Raw genomic sequence first — 22,220 nt, forward strand, 5'->3', positions numbered from 1 at the left:
CTCTTCTGTTTGGATGTTTTGGCGATTTCATGGTAAGTGCCAGCTTTCAGCAGCCAAGACATAAATCTGTCATAATGTTAGGGCTGGGAAAAGGAATAAACATAAATCAGCCACGACCTCTTATTGCCAAATGTGGTAGTTGGAAAGGGGTAATGACACAAGATAATTACCTGCCCTTTCTCAAGGGTTCTTCTGCAATTTCATCCTCATTTAGGTATTGTAGATTTTTGAAGAAAGCATTTGCCCGGACACTATAGCTATTAGACCTCTCTGTGTGTCAAGCACCTCTGTGTCTTTAAAAATTAAAGACCCTGAGAGATTCAGCCAGGTTTCAAAGGACAGTTTGATTCAGATTTTATCATGAGCAATAGGTCCATCCTAAACATGACATGTCTTATCTGACTATTCATGCTTTAGCAGTTACACATTCCGTTTTTCCTCTTCATTCACCCCCCCTCCCTTTCTCTCTCTCTCTCTCTCTCTCTCTTTCTCTCTCTGCCTGTGTCCCTTTCCTTTTACTGCAAAATGGAAGAGGTTTACTGACTCTGCTTAGTTACTCAGAGCCTTGATTGAACAAGGTAATTTTCTTCATGTTTTGTTATCAGTTCTTCATTGGCCTGAAGATGATCTCTTCCTTTTTGTAAGCTTGGAAAGTTGTGAAATGTGGTGGTGCTCAGGAAAGATGAAGTTAAACACAAAGAAGGTGCTCCCATCACCCAAATTAACTATGACATTACCAAATAAAGGGAATAGATATGAAATCTATCTTTATTTCCTAGAAATTGTATGGCCTTAACATTTTTCCATTTAGCACATATGATCCTTTGGTTGGACAAAGCATTTTAAATAGTTATGCACTAGGTAACCTGAGAAGCATTTTGCCTTAGGTTACCTAGGTAACCCTTTAGTCCTTCAGGTTAATTGCTCGTATTACTAATTCATGTTGATTTGTCGAGTAAATTGAGGGAGTTTTAGCTTTAATCGTCTTTTATGATATGTATCATCAACTTTATGTGTCACTCATAAAAATGACACTCAATAAACACTCAAGTTATCCTTTACTGTAGTGGAAATATTTTTTAAAAAGAAAATATCCAGCTTTCTAAACAACACTAGTTTAGTGACATAGTTTAAAGTCCATTATGGCTACTGCCTTTCCAGTGAATTGAAATTTTTATGCGACTGAGGAAGGTTTTAAGTTCTAAAAGGCTGGGAGAAACTTCTCTTTGGATTAAATTGGTTAATATATCAAAAAAAAAAAAGCAGAATTATTCAGGTGTTACACTGCTTTCTTGATTAAACTGAAGTTTTGTTCCTATGTGACTAAATCGTATGTGAATTCAGTGTATGTCTGAATTGACTCACCGAACTCATAAGAAGCGCTCTGGGTTCGAAAGCATGAAGAGCAGACTGAAGCATCAGCTTTAAACAAATCCCAGAGCTTTGATGGTCTTACTTTGTGTAGTCCTATATCCACTTAGTTGGTGAAGCAGTCTTTTCTGGTCAATATAGAGACATCCAATGATAATTTTTCAAGTCAAATGTAATTTTTGAAATCCATTTTAAGCTACTTTGTGGAAAAAAAAAATGGAAGTCCAATTTATAATGATAATAATTGTGGTATTCAAGTGCTTACTATGTACCAAACACTATACTAAGTGCTGGGATAGATACAAGATGATCAGGTCTGGCATAGAGCTCACAATCTAAGTAGGAGGAAGAAGAGGTATTGAATCCATTTGCAGATGAGGAAACTGAGCACAAAAATATGAAGCGACTTGGCCAAGAACACAGAGCAGGCAACTGGTGAAGCTGGAATGAGAATCCAGGTCCTCTGATTCCTAAGTCCCAGGCTTTTTCTGCTAGGCCCTTCTGCTTCTCAATTTATTCTTGTATCTAATTCAGAATTGTTTTTACAACAGGGCAGTGGGAATATGAACCTTAATGAACCTTAATAAGTCTTAGGTAAACTTGCTTTAGAAGTACCATGGCCTAGTGGATAGAGCATGGGCCTGGGAGTCAGAAGGACCTGGGTTCTAATCCTACTAACATCACTTGGCTGCTCTATGACTGTGAGAAACTCACTTAACTTCCCTTTGTCTCAGTTCCCTCATCAGCAAAATGGGTATTAAGACTGTGAGCGCCATGTGGGAAATGGATTATATCCAAGCTTGAAACTACCCCAGCGCTAAGAACAGTGCTTGACACATAGTAAGTACTTAACAAATGCCACCATCATTATTATTACTCTGGGTCTTAATTTCATGTCTGCGTTAATTTGCTGTCCATCCTAGGAAAACGAGATTAAAGTGAGAAAAAGAGGAAAACAGGGAAAAAGCTAGAGGAATAGAGAAGGAAATAGAGGGAGTAAATGGGAGGTAGGGAGTGGAATCAGAGAGAGAGAGAGAAAAAGGAAGCAAGCAATAGATTGGGAAAGCAAAGGAATTATGGAGAGAAGGAGAAAAAGAGGACGAGAGACTGGGGAAGCAGAGGCATGGTAGAGAGACAAGAGAGGGCAGAGCGGGATAAGGAAAGAAAGGAGTAATTGTCCAAGCTATTGTCATGTTCCTCTTCTTTCTTGTGCCCTCATTCTTTGCCTCCCACTCTTAGTGGACGAGGCCTTTCTCAAGATAGGTCAGTTCTCTAGACTGTAAGCTCACTGTGGGCGGGGAACCTGTCTACCAACTCTGTTATATTGTACACTTCAAAGTACTTATTACAGTGCACTGCACACATTTATTGCTCAATAAGTACAATTGATTGATCCTGGCTGCAAACAGGGTTAGGTTCCAACCTAGTCCTACAGAACAGCAAAAATAAGATATTCCCACCAAATCTGGTCAACTGTTTGTCTGTAGCACTCACTCTTCCCCAGAGGTCAAAAGAGCTGGGGTAGGGAACTAACCACTTTTCCTCTGGAAATCAGTCATACTGAGGAGGTCAACACAGATCTTATTAAGGAAATCCTAGGATCAAAATCACAGAGCACAAGCACTGATTCTGTGGTCTGTCTACTTCCCCACATTGAAGCAGAATATTTACAATAGTTAATGCTGATTCCTGAATCTAGCTTGCAGTGAGTTAGATAACTCATTGGAATTTAAACCTCTCAACCGGTTAAGTGCCTTAGTAGCAAAATAAGTCTCATTTCTGTCTTTTGGCTTACACTTTTCTCTTTTTGGACCTCCATGCCCCTCTACTGACTTGGTTCTGTGTGGGTGAAGAGGAGTCTTTTGGGAGGCTATGTTGTTAAAATGCTAGATAGTTAGGGTGTTAGAATGCTAGCTGTTAATAACAAGTGATAGTTAATGTCCATTCTAATTTCATTAATGTAAGCTTATACTGGGAAGTTTGGAAGCACGTTTTCAGCGTACATGTCTATCAACTCTCTTGTATTATACTCTTCTAAGTCCTTAGTACAATGCTCTACCCCCAATAAGCACTCAATTAAATGCCACTGATTGCTATAAATATGTCCTTCTCTGGAAAACCATACTGAAACTCTTGAGTACACATTTTTGCTCAAGAGGATTAATAATTCTTCAAGGTAAAAATCTGGCTTCAAAAATTCAATGACATTTTAAAGCATACTTTCGCTGTTACTTTTAAAGTTTATTTTTTCCCCAGTAACCCGGAGGATGAAATTATCAATCAGTTATATTTATTGAGCACTTACTGTGTGCAGAGCATAGTACTAAATGTTTGGGAAAGCACAATATAACCCAGTTGGTAGACATGTTCCCTGCCCACAGTTAGCTTACAATCTAGAAGTTGAGATAGACATTAGTATAAGATATATATATATTATAAATAAATAATATAAATATAAATAAAAAAATAACAAAGATATACATGAGTGCTGTGGGGCCAAGGGAGAGGTGAATCAAGGGTGCAAATTCTAGTACAAAGACAATGCAGAAGAGTGGGAAAAGAGGAAATGAAGGCTTATCAGGAAAGACCTCTTGGAAGAGTTGTGCCTGCTATAAGGCTTCCTCCTCTAGACTATAAGCTCATCGTGGGCAGGTAATCTGTCTGCTTATTGTTGTACTATACTCTCCCAAGTGCTTTGTACAGTGGTCTGCACACAGTGCTCAGTAAATATGATTGAATGAATGAATGAATGAGAGAGATAAATGAGATTGAAGTACAGTGAGTAGGTTGGCATTAGAGGAGCAACATGTGCGAGCTATGGTAAGGAGTTTCTGTTTGATGCGGAGATGAACAGGCAACCACTGGGTAGCGGAGTGAAGTGTGGACTGGAATGGGGAGAGACGAGATGCAGGGAGGTCAGCAAAAAAGCTAATGCAGTAATAAGGAGGGATAGGATAAATGCTTGGATTAATGTGGCAGCAATTTGGATGGAGAGAAAAGGACATACATATTTTAGCGATGTTGTGAAGGTTAAACAACAGGATTTGGTGAATAATTTTAGTTGACTGAGAGAGATGAGTCAAGGTTAATGCCAAGGTTACAGGCTTGTGAGACAGTGAGGATGATGGTACTGTCTACAGTGATACGAAACTCAGGAAGGCAAGGTTTGGGTGGGAATATGAGGAGTTAAAGAATTAGTTTTTTAAATACTTTTGACCAGTTTTGTCTCTAGAAACTTTTTCTAGGCTAAATTTTAGAACACACTTCAGAGTATTTTCATGAGTAATAGAGGTCAAGATATAACTTTAAGGTAGCATAAAAAATAATCATACTCAAAAAAATTGATCATCATAAAATTTTGCTCTATTTTTTAGCATAATTGTAAGATAAGTACATAATTAGAATTTTAGAAGTTTAACTTAAGCATTTAAGTATCCAATTTAATTACAAAAAAAATAAAAGCTAGAGTATGTTCATGAGGTCCCAGGGTGCATTGCCCAAATATATATATATATATGTGTGTATATATATATTCATATATATATATATATTTTAATTCACTGTTGCCTTGGCAACTTAAAGGGCCCAAATTAAAACTGGAACCCAGATCGACATTACTAGGACAAACAGAAACTTCGGGTGGGGGAATTGTGAGCAGGGGCAAACTATTGGATTAAAAGTAAATTTTAAGCATAACATTTATTTTAAAATGAGAATTTGATTTCTGATATTAATTTCCTTAATCTCATTGCAATCTCTCACCTCAATCTTCCCAGGTGATTTAACATGTTTTAAATTTGAGATTCCTCCAGTATAAATGCTCTTTCCTAATATAATGTGGCTTAAAATATCAATTATGTTAAATTTATTGATATATTCAAGACAACTAATGACCTATTTCCATTTTGTTTTACAATGTAGAAAACATTTAAGCTAGTTGGTCTGTGATTTCTGCAGGGAGTCTCAATTCTGGCAAATGTTTCCAAAATCTATGTTGGCTCAAACATTTATTTCCTCTTCAGTATTCTACATCTCCATGGAGCTAGAGAGAGAGTTAAAGATATCTTAAAAGATAAATTGACCTATTACCCACCAATCAGAAGATAATTACCAGGCATTCATCTGGAAAACTTGCCTTAACAAAGGAAAACAAGTTTATTTTTCCTTAGAAAATGTACAAGGTGGCACAAAGAACTAATGTTGATAATCCAAAATTTGTAAATCTGATAATAATGCTCAATTTAAATTAATATAGATATAATTTTGGGGTATTTACATGCTGTCCAATGTATATGGGAAATATTTGACTATACCCATTCCAAAATTAAAATAGCCCTTGGAGCAAGCTTTAAAGCAAAGCTAAAGAGTATGCAGTTATATTTTTTCTTTCTCTCTCCCCTTCTTCCCTTCTCTCCATTTCTCTCTCTCCCTGTCTCCTTTTCTCCCTCTTTCCCACTCTCCCCCAACCACTTTCCATTGGTTGCCATTCAATTTATAAACTTCTATTCAAATAATAAAAATTATGGTATTTGTTAAATGTTTACAATGTGCAAAGCACTGTTCTAAGCGCTGGGGTAGATAAATACAGGGTAATCAGATTGTCCCACGTGGGGCTCACATTTTTTAATCCCCATTTTTACAGATGAGGTAACTGAGGCACAGAGAAGTTAAGTAACTTGCCTAAGGTCACACAGCAGACAAGTGGCGGAGCAGGGATTAAAACCCACGACCTCTGACTCCCAAGCCCATGCTCTTTTCCCTAAGCCACACTGCTTCTCCTTATTTGGCTACTCAGAATAATTAATTTTAATATACCAGTTCCACACCCCTAGTACAGAGAGAGCCGATGCTCAGTAAATATCTATTGACTGGGTGATTATGTCCGTGTTTTAATAAATGACTTTTAGTATGTTAGTCATATTTGTTGAGTGCTTATTGTGTGCAGAGCACTGTATAAGCACTTGGGAGAGTAGAATATAACAATAAATAGACACTTTTTCTGCCCACAGTGAATTTACAATCTGTTAGGTTCCTGCTGTTCCCAAGGAAGAATACTTGGGAAATTAATAGCCATTAGGATCTTTTCATGGGCTGGGGTGGGGGAAAGGGGTGGGTATTAGAAGCTTATTGCCAAAATTCCCAAAGTAGCTTTTTCAGAGCTATATTATTATATTGTGCCTTCTTGGATCTTGGTCCAATTTTCAGCCTGAGCTAGAGGCCTGAATTAGCAGTGGTTGGAAGTGGAGCCAAGGTGGCAATTCCTTCTACTTGCTTTTACTCACAGGATGCACCTCTGGGTTCGGCCAAGCTCGAGAATCTGTGGGGGAAAAATTCAGGGTCTTTAACCTGGCTGTTGACTGACCCATGCCTGTTTTTCCAAACCTGAATCAAAATCTTTTCCAAGTGAATTCTGGAAGGCATTTTCTGTATGAGGAAATATATAAATATTAAATATGCTTAAAAATAAGGTATATATATATATAAATATATGGAATATATATTCCAACCTAAGAACCCCCCTAAAATATAGTCTCTTCATTTTAAACATACATAATATTGCCAATTTAATTTATTCTTCAAATCTAAACACACAAATAAGCTCATTACAACCATTTATATGAATAAAGGCACTTCATTAAATGTTCATTTCAGAAAGGCATTTTAATCTAGTTTTATCCAAAATTATCCAACTAAAAAGCTTTAAAATATTATGTAATTGAGAAAGATTATATAGTGCATATCTGAAATCAGAAAGATCTGATTTTGGAGAGATTAATTCATATATTAAACATGAATTACCAAGTTGATTTTTTAAAAAATACTTTAGAGAACTATTAAATCAGTTGTAATTAGGACATTCCCCCATTAAATATTCTGATTGTTCTATGGGTCCTTTGTTTTCAATCAAGATGAATTTATTATTTTGTTTTTTAAATGAATTTTCTGAATCAAAAAGTTTTCCAAAGTCATTTTTCTTTCTTTACAAACATTGAAACCCTCATTCTATCTTAAAACATCAGCAGTGCTAATAATATTAGTTGAATTACTAAATGTGTATTTTTTGGTTCACAAAACTATGATTTAGGAACTGATGTTATACCATGGTTTCTTGCTGTTAATGATTTGCAGATGAGGTTAATTGCTCTTTTTCACTCATTACAATTAGGTCTCAACCCATCCTACAAAGTGGATCAAAAATGTGGCTGCAGAGTAATAATTCTTTGTACTTTGTTACTGGAGACCATTAACAGGAAAGAATTGTTCCAGCGCTCCTAAAAGTAACCTCTCTACTATCACTGGGGAGAGAACAATCTATTATTTCTCCAAAGGTAACATAAAAATAAAATCCTGAACTGTTGACTTGTGTCAAAATAATGGATAATTAAGATAATGAGGAACTATTCTCTTTGGCCTCTGGTATCTCTTTCTTTGCATTAAGCACTGTTTATTGGTGCAGATAGAATTTTTTACGATTTCACTCATTTACAAAATATATACTTTTCTTGGATCACAACCCTCCTTGAATAGGACATGCTAGTTAAATGAAAGACACAAAATCATGTTGCATCAACTTAGAAAATACAGTTGATTAGTTTCTTTAATGTAATGTCAGCATGTTATCTATGGTATAGTGATCATCTTCTGAAATCCCCCTTTCTTGATAGAAATTGAATAAATGGGAATCGTTTGCATATTTTACTTAATGGAATTAGTTCTCCTATTTGCCTTACATATAGTATCACTGATATTTAGAAAATGAAATGTTATGTTTACTTGTAAAAGACAAAATGTGTAATTTCAAGCATTTTCTTCTTAGAACTCATTTGAAAACTGAGTATGAACATATCCACACACTATTGCTGGGATCATTTGTGTGAGGTTTAGTTTCATTGGTGAAATTTTTTTCAAAAATAATATGTTTTTAAAGCAGTAAACTTATTTTAAGTATTTAAAATTAATGAAGATTAAAACTCTGCATTTTTCCATTTAATTTCAGCAATTAAAACAAAAAATAAATTCCTATTTTAACAGTATAGTCAGTTAAGATTCAATGGCAGAAGCCACGTTCTTGTATTAATACTGATATGTCCTGGAAGCAGTTTACTTTGCTCTGTTCATTCCTCAAAAGGCACATCCCCAGAAGTTTCATTTTGTAAGGTCACATGATCTGTATAAAAGCTAAGTTGTGCAATTTACTGATGCAGTTGGCTTCTGGAAAGCCACTAAATGCAAAGCTGAGTTGAGAGAGTCTAGTTCTACTCAAATATGCCCTGATTCAGCAGAAATTTAGAATTAATTTAGAAGAAATGTCTCAGGCAACAGCAGTACATTAATGAGCTTGTCATTTCTGAATAATATTGTTCAGTAGCATCACCCAAATTACCAAAGAAAAACCCACTGCACTTAACCTTGGTAAGTGCTGTATATAGTGCCAGATTTGGGAAATCAAAAGCAGCAACCACTTAAATATTTCAGATGCAAAATCCTGTAAATGAAATCTGTACTAAAATGTTGGTAGAGAGGGAAAGGTGTATAGTAATTTTAAATGAATATTTAATTTTTTTTCCAAGTGTTTTCACATCAGTTATGGCAATTTTGTCCTCAGAACATCCCTGTGTAGTAAAGGAAGTCAGAAATCATCACCCCCATTTTAAATATGGGGAAACTGAACCCCAGTGTCGAAGATTATGCAGCACTTGAGTGGTGAAACTAGGGGTAGAACCCCTATCTCATGACTCCCAAAATTGATGCTTTTCCCACTAGAATTAATAATAATAATAATAATGTTGGTATTTGTTAAGCGCTTACTATGTGCAGAGCACTGTTCTAAGCGCTGGGGTAGACACAGGGGAATCAGGTTGTCCCACGTGGGGCTCACAGTCTTAATCCCATTTTACAGATGAGGGAACTGAGGCACAGAGAAGTGAAGTGACTTGCCCACAGTCACACAGCTGACAAGTGGCAGAGCTGGGATTTGAACTCATGAGCCCTGACTCAAAAGCCCGTGCTCTTTCCACTGCGCCACGCTGCTTCTCATTGAAGCAACAGATCAAGAATTGATCAACAGATGAAATAGGAAAACTTCAAATTCTTGTCAGAAGCCTGAATAATGAAAGATTAAAAAAAGTTTTGCCAAAGCTGTTATGAGTGGGAAATAGATTCATTCATTCATTCATTCAATAGTATTTATTGAGCGCTTACTATGTGCAGAGCACTGTACTAAGCGCTTGGGATGAACAAGTCGGCAACAGATAGAGACAGTCCCTGCCGTTTGACGGGCTTACAGTCTAATCGGGGGAGACGGACAGACAAGAACAATGGCACTAAATAGATCCCACATTAATGAAAGCTTTCTGATCCACAAAGGAGTTTTTGGCTATATTTTCAGACAAGCTGATCGTTGAATTATAAGACTCTAACACAGTGACTTTTCCATTAAGCCAGATCCAAATGCCTTTCATGATATTTAAACAGAATTCAAATCAAACTGTGATAAATAAAAAAAAATACCAAAACTTCCAGGGTTTGGTGTTTTTTTATAAAAAGACACTTAGCAGTTCACAGTTAAAATAATTAAAGTAATCTTGGGATGTTGATAGTTGATAAGTTATATCTCCTATGATAGTTTTAAAATAATAATAATAATAATGTTGGTATTTGTTAAGCGCTTACTATGTGCAGAGCACTGTTCTAAGCACTGGGGTAAACACAGGGGAATCAGGTTGTCCCACGTGGGGCTCACAGTCTTAATCCCCATTTTACAGATGAGGGAACTGAGGCACAGAGAAGTTAAGTGATTCGCCCACAGTCACACAGCTGACAAGTGGCAGAGCTGGGATTCGAACTCATGAGCCCTGACTCCGAAGCCCGTGCTCTTTCCACTGCGCCACGCTGCTTCTCCACCCTTACATCAAAGCAAATGCAGTTGTGTTACTGAATGGAATTTGTTAATCAGCTTGATGGATAGTTACCCATTTCTCTCTAATAAGTTTGAAAAGATCAAATCTTAAACTAAAAAAGGATTTAATAATAAAATGTTTAAAAGTCACCTCCGGAAACAAACCCCCAAAATTTTATAATTTTCAACAAAATTGCCAATTTTTTTACTCTACATATTTGTTAATGAAGGGAGGAAAAGCAATCTTTCATGCAGTTCAGAATGCATGAATCTGAGTTAGGAAGTGCTTACACCACATAAGATCAACGTTTAAATGATGTGCTTAAATGCAGTAATTTAAGAGTCTCCTATGATTTATTTATTTAAAATTCACTGCTTAATTCAGTAACTGCACTATTAATTTAAGCTAACGGAGATTGGTGCCTTTTTATTATCAGTCTTAGCTGCTCCCCTTCAAACTTGCCAAGCCAGTGCCAAGTCAAATTTTTTTCCACTCATTTAATTTTCCATTTTTACATTTGGTGTCCCACTAATATAATGTTAATGAGAAAAGAGTCTGTGCCCTGATATTAGTCTGCTACTACTTAAAACACAACCTGCATCCATGGCACCTAAAAATTTATCTTGGTGGCAGGCCATTAACAAGGAACAAACTCAGATCCCATTAATGCTACAGCTTAATTAGTGACAGATGTTTTAAAATTCATGGCACAATGCCCTCAGTTAAATGGAAATGACAGTATTTCAAGTTTGACTAGGGTTTTGAAGGAGCTCCCATTCACAAAAGCACAGTTAATGCCGAGACTTCCACTCTGAGCAAGAGGAAACTTGTTGTTAGTATTATAATATATCTTTTTAGACACCCACAGCCTGGTTGCACCTGACAAGACCCTTGTTCTTGTGTTACCTATATAGTATATATTGTGTGTAGCCTCAAAGATTAACCAGTGTGACAGATTCTTTCCTTGTCTTTATTTCGCAAAATATTTTTCAGTGTGTAAATATTAAATTTGCAGCCTTAATATTTAATCTCAAGGTCAAGACTCTCTGTTTTGACCTATTTTGCATAATCCTCAAGAATGTAGTATGAGCTTTGTATACCATAGACCTCCAATCAATACCGTTGATACAGATATATTACTGAGTATGTTCCAGGGATATTAGTAAAGGCTTAAAATCCTCTGTTTACTGGACTATGAGTCACTTTCAGAAAAGAAATTGTCCAACAACCTCTCTGCATCTTTAAATTCAATACTATCTTTTCCAAGGTGCTAGTCAGGTCATTTGCTGCTGTCTTGGAGAGCAGAGGGAAAGGTGTTAACAGAAAAAGGGCAAGAAAAGGAAAAGGTGTTGGCAGGGAAGAAGTGTTAATGGGCAAAAGCCTCTCCCATTTTGGAAAAGACTACAAAAAAGAGAATGCATCAAATGCATCCATACTTTAGAAAAAAATAACCAGACAAGCATTTTCTCCTGTGGTCTCCTTTCAACTGTATCTTCTGGTTTAAGCTTATCGTCTGTTCGGTCAGTGCACTTATCCTGCATTGAACATCCTACATGGATCCTGGGACTAAAAGAGATGTGTGCACCCATGCCCATGTACAAATAAGCCCTACCCTCCCATAAGCCCAGCAACATTTTCTTCTATCTCAGCCTGCCCTTAGAAGTTGAGGTAAAGAGAACAAAGAAATTTAGTCAAACAAAATAGCCACCAGTCAGAGAAAAGAGGAAAACTGCCAAATGACAGGACCTGGGACAGGAAAAGATTAAACTTGAATTAACTTTACACTCCCACACTCATGGGGTTAGTTGGGAGATAATATCAAGCAGGGAAAATTCTCCTACCCTCAGTGGAGAGTTAGACAAACAGTTTAATAATCACTCTCATTCATGCGGCTTATTGTGGCCAGTTTTTGGGGAAACATTTTACTGCCCTTTTCGTTTGCCTTCACAAGATTTTGAAAATGAGGAACCGGCTCTAAAATTACTTTACTTTTTGGAAACCCCAGTCAGAATGCTGAACAAGCATCTGGGGAGAGAAGAAAAGGAGTGGGAAGTAAGAAGGCCTTCACTGTTCTTCTAGCTGGCTTCAAGTGGTAACTCGCTTGCCACAAACCAGAACAGAGTCACTAAGAGCAAGATCGCAATTCAGATTGACCCACCCAGGTAAAGGCCAAGCCAATTTTCCCAGTGCGCCTTTCCAGCCCCGAATGACAACCAGTTGAAGATTTGATGGCTAGCTGGCTCTCTTAAAGTTGTTGCTTAATCAATACAGCTAGTGTTTGAAAGAGTTAAGTGATGCTGCTGATTCCTATGTTGCTTTAGATTTTCTCTCAAGCAAGTCATTCTCTGCCAAGAATGATATCTTGAATCTTGGTGGAAAGAAAATATAGTAATTTTTGGAATTTTCCTTCACTCTCATTCATACATTTTATTTTCATATTATTTTTTCCTGTTTTGGTTTAGAGGAGAGCTGTGTAAAACATACACACTTAATTATTATGATCAAGTTTTTGATTTTATGTTAAATTCTTCTTTTTTTTCCAAATACTTCTTTCTCACAGTCTAACAGGATATTGAATTTTGCTTAAAGAGTTTCTAAAAAACTGACATAAATTTGGACTATAATCTCTCTTGACAGAATATGAAACTCATTTTAATGAAGTGGCTATCTTTTATTTAAAGTGCAAGTAATGAGTGAAGCAAGAAAGAGGAACATATTTCTAGTTGCAACATGTGTTTATTCCTTGTTTTTCATCAGTATCATAGTATTTACTGAATGCCTACTGTGTGCCCGAGCTGTGTGGTTGGGTAAACATGCAAAAAATGTAATCCCTGTCTTTGAAGCTTTTATAATTCAAGAGTGGCCAAACTGTTTCTACATCAGTTGCTGTGTGCTATCATTTTGCTGCTGTAGTGTGTTACTGTTCCAATCCTGCTGTACCCTGGCCCACATCCTGCCTCTGGCCTGGAGTGGCCTCCCCCTCAAATCTGACAGAGTTACTTTCTGCCCATTCAATGGTTTAATGAAAGCACATCTCCAAGCTCTATTTTTCCTCATCTCCCTTCTGCATCACCTTGACTTGCTCCCTTTGCTCTCTTCCTCCACCCCCACCTCCCACCCACAGCACTTACATGTATATCTGTAATTTTGTTTATTCGTATTGATGTCTCTCTCCTCACCTCTAGACTGTGAGCTCATTGTGGGCAGGGAATGACACTGTTTATTGTTGTATTGTACTTTCACAGGTGCTTAGTACAGTACTTTGCACACAGTAAGTGCTTAATAAATACAATTGAATGAATTAATTAATTTTTGGCAGCTCCTCCCAGGTGGGTCAAGGCCTGGGAGAGGTGCCATGCTCTGTCCCAGCTCCTATACCAGCTGTTTCTTGCTAATTATTGCTTACCTCCCCATGAGTCCCCAGGATTGCCTGCTCTCTCTAATGTTTATTATAGCTTTCTCCATATTATGTTTTTGGTTTGCAGACTTTCAGTTTGTGAGGTCTTGCCATCCTGTTACAGTCTACTGGGGAGACAGCAGGTACCACAGACATAAACTGATAAGGATAATAATAATAACAATAATAATGTTGGTATTTGTTAAGCGCTTACTATGTGCCGAGCACTGTTCTAAGCACTGGGGTAGACATAGGGGAATCAGGTTGTCCCACGTGGGGCTCACAGTCTTAATCCCCATTTTACAGATGAGGGAACTGAGGTACAGAGAAGTTAAGTGACTTGCCCACAGTCACACAGCCGACAAGTGGTAGAGCTGGGATTCGAACTCATGAGTCCTGACTCCAAAGCCTATGCTCTTTCCACTAGATATAATATCCCATCTCTCCTCCCCCTGGGTTGTAGAAGATTTAGGTGACCTGGAAAACTCGAAAAATCTCTGAGTCAGGGCTAGGGAGAGTCTGTTAGGACACAGTCCATAGCAGAGAAGTTGAAGAATGGAGATGTTTGCTGCTTATGTCTGTCTGTCTCTCTCCCCTTGAAGACTGTAGGATTCTTTGTGGGCGCGGATCCCATCTACCAACTCTTTTGTATTGTGCTTTCCCAAGTGCTTAGTACAGAACTCTGCACCTACTTAGTGCTCAATAAATACCATTGATTGCTTGATTATGCACGTCAGACCCTGAGAAGCAATATATGAGTGTTTGAAGTAGAGATGCTCCTTTTCTTTGAGTCCCTCTTATCTTGATGTCAAGAGAAGCAACATGGCTTGTGGAAAGGACATGGGCCTGGGCTTGGCAGTCATAGGGCCTGGGTGATAGCCCTGGCTCTGCCACTTGCCTGCTGTGTGACCTCAGATAAATTACCTGCTTTGTTCTTCAATTTCCTCATCTCTAAAATTAGGATTCAATAACTGTTCTCTATCCTACTTAGATTGTGAGCTGCATATGGGACAAGGTCAGTAGGTGATCTGCTTATCTTGTATCTACTCCAGTGCTTAGTATGGTGCTTGGCGCATAATAAGCCCTTAACCAATACTACAAAAAAACCAAAATGCCTTAATGCAAGGGATTTCATGGTAAACCTTCACTTCTAGACCTATGGGATTCAGGAATCTAGGCTTGGGGATAATAAAAGATGGATGGGATGGAGCAGTTTTGCATTTAAGAAAAAGAACTGGATTTATATCTGGTAAAGAAGTGTCATAGTATAGCACTGATGTCTTTCACTGCCATGCATAGGTTTTATTCTATTCTTATGTGGAGGGTGAGGTTTGTCTGGACATTTAGTCCATCATTAAGTTCACTCAAGACAAGGAATATTACCATGTGCTTTGTTTATGAAACCCAATTTGAAAACTTTAGATAAAACTGCCCTAAAAATGTATAATTGTGAAGTGCATATTACTGAGTCATAATATTCATTTCTGTTTGAAAGGTCCTGAGAAATGGGAATTTCTCTGACATACATCAACTTTTTTCTAGGAAAGGAGATCAGTTTAAAGAAATGAACAACAAAAATGTTATGTTGTATTCAAAAATCAAAATCTGGAAAGTTCCCTGAGGAGAAACTTTTATCTATTGGAGAGTTTAAATGGAAAGGGAAAAAGGCAGTGCAGCTCATTATAAAGCATCTGGACCACACTCTAATCCTCTTTACCTTGTTGACATAGAGATATTTGATTGTACTAAAGTGAGTGAGAGGGAATAGAAAAATAAAACCTTTATATGAAGAGAAAATGTTTGAGAAAACAAAGGAAATGAATAGTAACCTGGAAGGCAGAACAAATATCTGGGGCAGAGAGACAAGAAAGGAAAAGAAAGAGAAAACTAGAAAAAGGAATGAAGCAGAGAGTTAGGATTCTGGCCACCAAGAAGACATACTCATGACTAGAAAGAGTGACTGTAAATGTGCTATTTATTCATCAGGTATAAAATTATAAGAGAAATTTCTTCAAAAGTCTTTGTAGAGCTTTGTACTAATATAAAATGGCCATCGTAAGAGCATTTATGCAACATCGTATGAATTAAACAGCACAGTGGGGTTTATGGAGAAATGTATAAGTGGTTGTATTAGAAGTAGTCAAAAAGTCTATTGGACATTATTCACTCACTGGGATATTTGTGAAATCCCAAACCAGTGCAAGTGTTTATTTTTACAGGTTTTCTCATGCTATCTCAGAGAAATTAATATACAGTGAAATCCTGTTACATCATATACCAAGGGATTTAAAAAAGGAAACATTACAGAGAAGAAACAGTAAATGAAGGTCACATTGAACAGCTTGAGTGCTACAGAAAGGAAGATGTTAAACAGAGGAAATATGTCCAGAGGGATTAATGCATTTAGAGCAATTATATTTGTGCTCTAATTCTCTGTCCTTTCCAGGAGAACCCAGATTCAAAAACATCTCTGCTGTGAGCCCGTTTTTGGGTAGGGATTGTCTCTGTTGCCGAATTGTACTCTCCAAGCGCTTAGTACTCTGCACACAGTAAGTGCTCAATAAATACAAATGAATGAATGAATGAATGAATGAATGAATGGCATAACGAATATGGGTTTCATTGACAGAGAAGTCTAGCCTTCTCCACCAAGCATTCACTTTACGTTTCATCCCATGTCTGTAATGGATGTGCTGAATTCCCTCTTCTCTCATCACCTTTTCATTTTTCCAGCTAACCCCCCAACACACAGTCATACAGACACAGGGATGGGCCCCTACAGAGGGCGAGCCAGAATTAGAATGTGCTTGAACTCTTTTTCTAGAATAGTAGAAATAGTGATGCTACTGACTGAGCTGACCATGGATTAATCAGAAAATAATGACAGACAAGCCCACCTCAAAGGATAGGGTAACTGACATAAAAGTAGCTGCCAGGAGGGTGCCGGCAGAGTCTAGTAGAGTGGGCATTGAATGAGAAATCAAGTGAAACGTATTCTAATCCCAGTGCCAAGCCAATGGTGGAGTCAGGGAGATACAATATAAGCAGACTGGGCACACTCTCTATGTCTCATATGAGGCATATAATGTAAGAGCCAAGGATAATAGGCAAGTGGTGGAGCTGGGCCTGGAATTCAGGTCTCCTGACTCTCAATCTCATGATGCTTCCAATAGACCATAATATCTCTTTGTTCATGAAACATTTAAGGCAGAATTTACAAGAATGAAAGAACTGCACTCTATGTCAGATTTTCAGGAAGCTACAGAATCAGTCCATTACTTCATCATTGTTTGGACACTGGAGACCACAGCAAGGACAGTTTTTTACACTACTGAAAGTAAGACCAGTGTGGTCACATAAGAATTAGGAAAAGGGAAAAAAATGAATATAAGGTGTGCTATAATCTTACATATCCATGACATTGCCAACTTTATTATGGGATATGTAAGTTCCGCACATAGTAAGCACTCAGTAAATACCATTGATTGATTATTTGTTAAACATTTACTATGGGTCAAGCACTCTTCTAGATGCTGGGGTAGTTCAAGTTATTTAGGTATGACACAGCCCCTATCCCACAGTCTAAATAGGAGGGAGAACAAGAATTTGACTCCAAGGGAATATGAACACAGAAATGAAGTGACTTGCCCAAGGTCACATAGACAAAAGGAGGAGGAGAAGGATGGTATCTGTTAAGCACTTACTATGTGCCAAGAACTGTACTAAAGTGCTTGAGTAGATACAAGTTAGATTGGACACAGTCCGTGTTCCACACAAGGTTTCCAGGCTAACTGGCAGAGGCAAAAGTAGAGCACAGGTTCTCAGTCTCTCAGGTCAGCAAGCTTTCACGAGGCCACATAGCCCCTGATTCAAGCTTCTATTTGCTTGAAATGTCAACCATACCATCAGTTAGATCTGCTGAAATTTGTCTTCCTCATTAAGGGGATACAACAAAATGAGACTGATTTTGAAACCCAAAACATGTGTAAAGAGTACAGATGATTATTTTCTGGATCACATAATTAACATTGAGTTCAGTAAGATAACAAGTCAGTAATCACCTGAAAACAATGTTGGCACAAGATAGAATGCCCAAAGAAATCTTAAAGGACAGGGATCCACGGTCTTCCAGTTTGGAGTTTTGTTGGGGACTGGGACTTTTGTCACAGCCCCCTGTAATCAATCAAGTGGATTGGTGGAAAGATTGTCAATCAATCAGTCATTTATTGAGCACTTACTAGGTGCAGAGCACTGTACTAAGTGCTTGGGAGAGTTGATAGATGTGTTCTCTACCCACAGCAGTTTATAATTAAGTGACAAAGGAGCATTTTTGCCTGTGACATTCCCATGAGTGTGGGTGGTAGCAGCTCATTTGTAAATGCAAAGAAGAGGATACTCTAATTTACCAACAATTAACTGCATGCTCAGTGGCAGTGAAGATGAGACCATAAGGAGGATTAAAAAAAAACACCAAAAAACTCTGAAGCAAAACCAGAAATGGTTCTCGGACAAAAGAGACCACAAACTCCCTACGTTGAAACCAGATGACAGAAGCAATTGAAGGAATTATCTCTAAAAAGACATTAGCCAGAGGGATACTTTTTTTTAATGTGGTTGACAGATAAAGGAGCTATGTTTTTAGTGTAATTTCTGAATGTTTGGGCACTCCCTGAAATCCCAAACTCCCTTGGGGGTAGATTCAGCCCTCAGACAACTTAATCCTTCTCTGATCTAAACTAGAAGATCAGAAAAAGAACAAGATAAGTCACTCTCTCCCCAGACCAACAGAAGCCTCATACTATCCACAGGAAGGGCCAACCTGCTGCCAAAACTGATAGAGAGCTGTTACAGAGCTGGAAACTAAAATGAAAAGGGAAGATAGGCAGTCAAGACTGTCATCATCAATGGTATTTATTGAGTACTTACTGATTGCAGAGCACTGTATTAAGCACTTGACTGAATGTGAGTGTTCCCAAGTGAGTTATTCTATTTATAATAGTGTGCCAAATTGAAATTAGTTTGTACTACAGCAATTTTCTGCGTGCTAGAAGGTCATCTTTTTGTCATGATGCTGTGCTGGGAAGATGTTTTGAGAGACACTTGAACATTTGCTTCTAAGAAATTGGATTAGCAAGAAGGAAATCAGGAAACAGGCCCTAACCTCAAGGAATAAGTTCAGCTCTCTTGAACTGAAGGACTTGAATACTCACTTCTGAGAGACTGAGTTTGTATAAAGCAAATCAGGAACAGGCCCTATGTACTATATGCAGGTTTCAATGTAATGTGGGATTTTTCTCATTCAGAATTGGGTGTTATTACTGAAACTTTAGGTCATTTCATCAGCCCTCCCCACCATCCAGTGTAAAATAAATGTTGGTATTTGTTAAGCGCTTACTATGTGCAGAGCACTGTTCTAAGCGCTGGGGTAGACACAGGGGAATCAGGTTGTTCCACGTGGGGCTCACAGTCTTAATCCCCATTTTACAGATGAGGGAACTGAGGCACAGAGAAGTTAAGTGACTTGCCCACAGTCACACAGCTGACAAGTGGCAGAGCTGGGATTCGAACTCATGAGCCCTGACTCTAAAGCCCATGCTCTTTCCACTGCGCCACGCTGCTTCTCTACTCCTGACGCTGACAGTAGAAGAGACTCCACATGGGCCTCAGAAGGCAGCCCCACTGCCTCAGGTCTGGAAGTTAAAATGGCATAAAATGACAACTATTTCCATCCCCTCCTGATACTGGCCCAGAGGCTATTTTGACTGATGATCCCTGCCTTCGAAGATATAGTGAAAGGAAAGGAGCTACAGGCAGCTTTCATTAGATTTTGACAATGAAATTAAAGTTTTTTTTAAGAAAAAAACGAAGAAAAGGAAGAAAAAATAAATATAATAATTATGGTACTTGTTACTATGTGCCAGGCACTGTAGTAAGCGCGGGGGTGGATACAAGCAAGCCAGGTTGGACACAATCCCTATTCCACATAGGACTCATAGTCTTATTTCCTATTTTAATAATAATAATAATAATAATAATGTTGGTATTTGTTAAGCGCTTACTATGTGCCGAGCACTGTTCTAAGTGCTGGGGTAGACACAGGGTAATCAGGTTGTCCCACGTGGGGCTCTCAGTCTTAATCCCCATTTTACAGATGAGGTAACTGAGGCACAGAGAAGTTAAGTGACTCGCCCACAGTCACACAGCTGACAAGTGGCAGAGCTGGGATTTGAACTCATGACCTCTGACTCCAAAGCCCGTGCTCTTTCCACTGAGCCACGCTGCTTACGGATGAGGTAACTGAGGCACAGGGAAATGAAGTGACTTGCTTAAAGTCACACAGCAAAAAAGTGGTGGAGTTGGGATTAGAACCCATGACCTTCAGAACATGCAGAAGGAGGGAAATTTTAAAATGTGAATGAAGATCAGTATAGTTAAATTATTTGACCCAGTTGGTCCTGAGAAAAATACATTTGGAAAGCAGTGATTTATAGAATGATCTTAATTCAAGAAGTCTACCAAATTTTAGTTACATACATATGTGCATATATACTAAATTCTTGCTCAAATATTTACTCTTTAATCAATTTATTCCTATGCCATTTATCATAATACTAGAAATTCTTGTCATCTGTGCCATTTTTTATTTTCTCAATAAATAGCCTGAAAATAAATCACTTCTAGCTTGGGGAACATGAAAATATTGCCTAGTGTATCCCAGGATATGGTGTAGTCTGAAATCTTTCCCTGTCACTATTATTTTAAAATGTTTAGAATTTTATCATTATCAGATGAACCTGTGACATAGCAATGCTATACATATTTGGTAAGTTTATTGTATTTGGAATGTAGTCTACATTACAGCAGTCTACTCATCATAGAATCAGACAGTGATTTTAGGAAGGATGTTCAGTTAAATGGAAGGAATGAATAAAGCAATATTATGTCAATGTGTAGCCTATTAAAATATACATGACTTAGACTGTGTTCTTGATTTTATACAGCAAAATGTCTAGCATTAGACATGCAATGTAATCAACAGGTCCCCAAATGTGTAATAAGCTTCTTCTTGAAGTTCTTCTTTTTGTTTGCACAGCTGCCTTTTGGAGTGGTGCATATCACATTTCACCAAATTATTGTAATTGCTGTCTCTGGATTGGAGGCTACTTAAAGGAGTCAGGAAACTTGGCACATTTTATGAACCCACGCAGTCTTGAGCCACTTGTTGTCAACAATGTTTTACATTCCTAAATTTAAGATATTGGAATCTTGTTTTCCTCTATACTAAACTCTTTCTGAGGAGACAGAAACATTACCCTAGAAAGTTTTGTCCAGAGAAAGTAATTCCAACAGAGTTGAACTATGTTTTCTTTCATTGATTTTTGTTTCTGTCCTGGAAAATCTGTTTTTCTTGAGTGACTATGGTAAGATTGAATCATAGATGGATTTATCTGGCTGAAAGGGAAATAATTTGCTTCAGTCACAAAGGCTAGATAAACATACACTGGCTCCAAATATAAATTGCTGATGGGCAAATGAAGGTGTGAACTGTACATAAAATCAGATGACAGAGATGCACAAATGGAGTACAATGGAGGCAATAACTCTCATTATTTGTAGTGATAAAGACACCAGTGATACATTTTATGGAATATTTATGGATGTTTCCTATAAAGAACATTCCATAGTAGAAGTTTCCTAAATAAAGCAAAGTGCAAGACTTTCCCATGCTCTATATTTCATGGGGAGCCTCTCAAATAACTAATGGAACTATGCACTTTGATGACATGAACTATATTAAATCTACCTAAGTGGTTTGTCACATTGCAAGACATAGCTATGCACAGGGATAAGTGGCAGGCGGGGGCCTAGATTAGTTGCTGATGAATTAGCATACAATATGAATGTAAATAGTGTATATTGATAAAGTGATTTCAAGGCAAATCAAAGCATAATAATATGTCAATGTGTCCTAACTAGTTATTGCATTTCATCCTACTCAGTTGTATAGCTATGGGAAGGTATTTAAAGGGTTGACTTCTCCTAATCATGGCTAGAGATTCTCAACTTGACTTGCCTTATATTTTTTTTTGTATTTCCAAAAGATGTGAGCATTATATTTGCCTTTTCTTGGGATTCAACTCTTTGGTGGCCAAAAACAAACCAGTCCCAAAGGCAAGAACTTTAAAAGAAAGGTCAAGTGAAGAATGAAGAGCAATCAGGGAAAAAACTCTTCCCTGTGCTATTAGGATGGATGGTTTACTGCCATACTTCTTCCTAATAAGGATATTACTTGTTAAATGATTATTATGTGCCAAGTATTATGCTAATGAGAAAATAGCTAACAGATCAGCCGTGGGAGCTGTAACAGAGTATGTAAGATATATACTCTACAGGTTCTCTACTTGAGTACCCAAATGTTTAGGTGACAGAGTTCGGAGGAAGCAGTTGGGAGATAACAAAGTTGGGAGATTAGAAACTAATCAGGGAAGGCTCCCTGGATGAGTTGTCATTTCAGGAGGACTTGGAAGATGAATAGAGCTGTGTTCTGTCAC

Source organism: Ornithorhynchus anatinus, chromosome 17 (genome assembly GCF_004115215.2).
Source record: "Ornithorhynchus anatinus isolate Pmale09 chromosome 17, mOrnAna1.pri.v4, whole genome shotgun sequence".
Taxonomy (NCBI): domain Eukaryota; kingdom Metazoa; phylum Chordata; class Mammalia; order Monotremata; family Ornithorhynchidae; genus Ornithorhynchus; species Ornithorhynchus anatinus.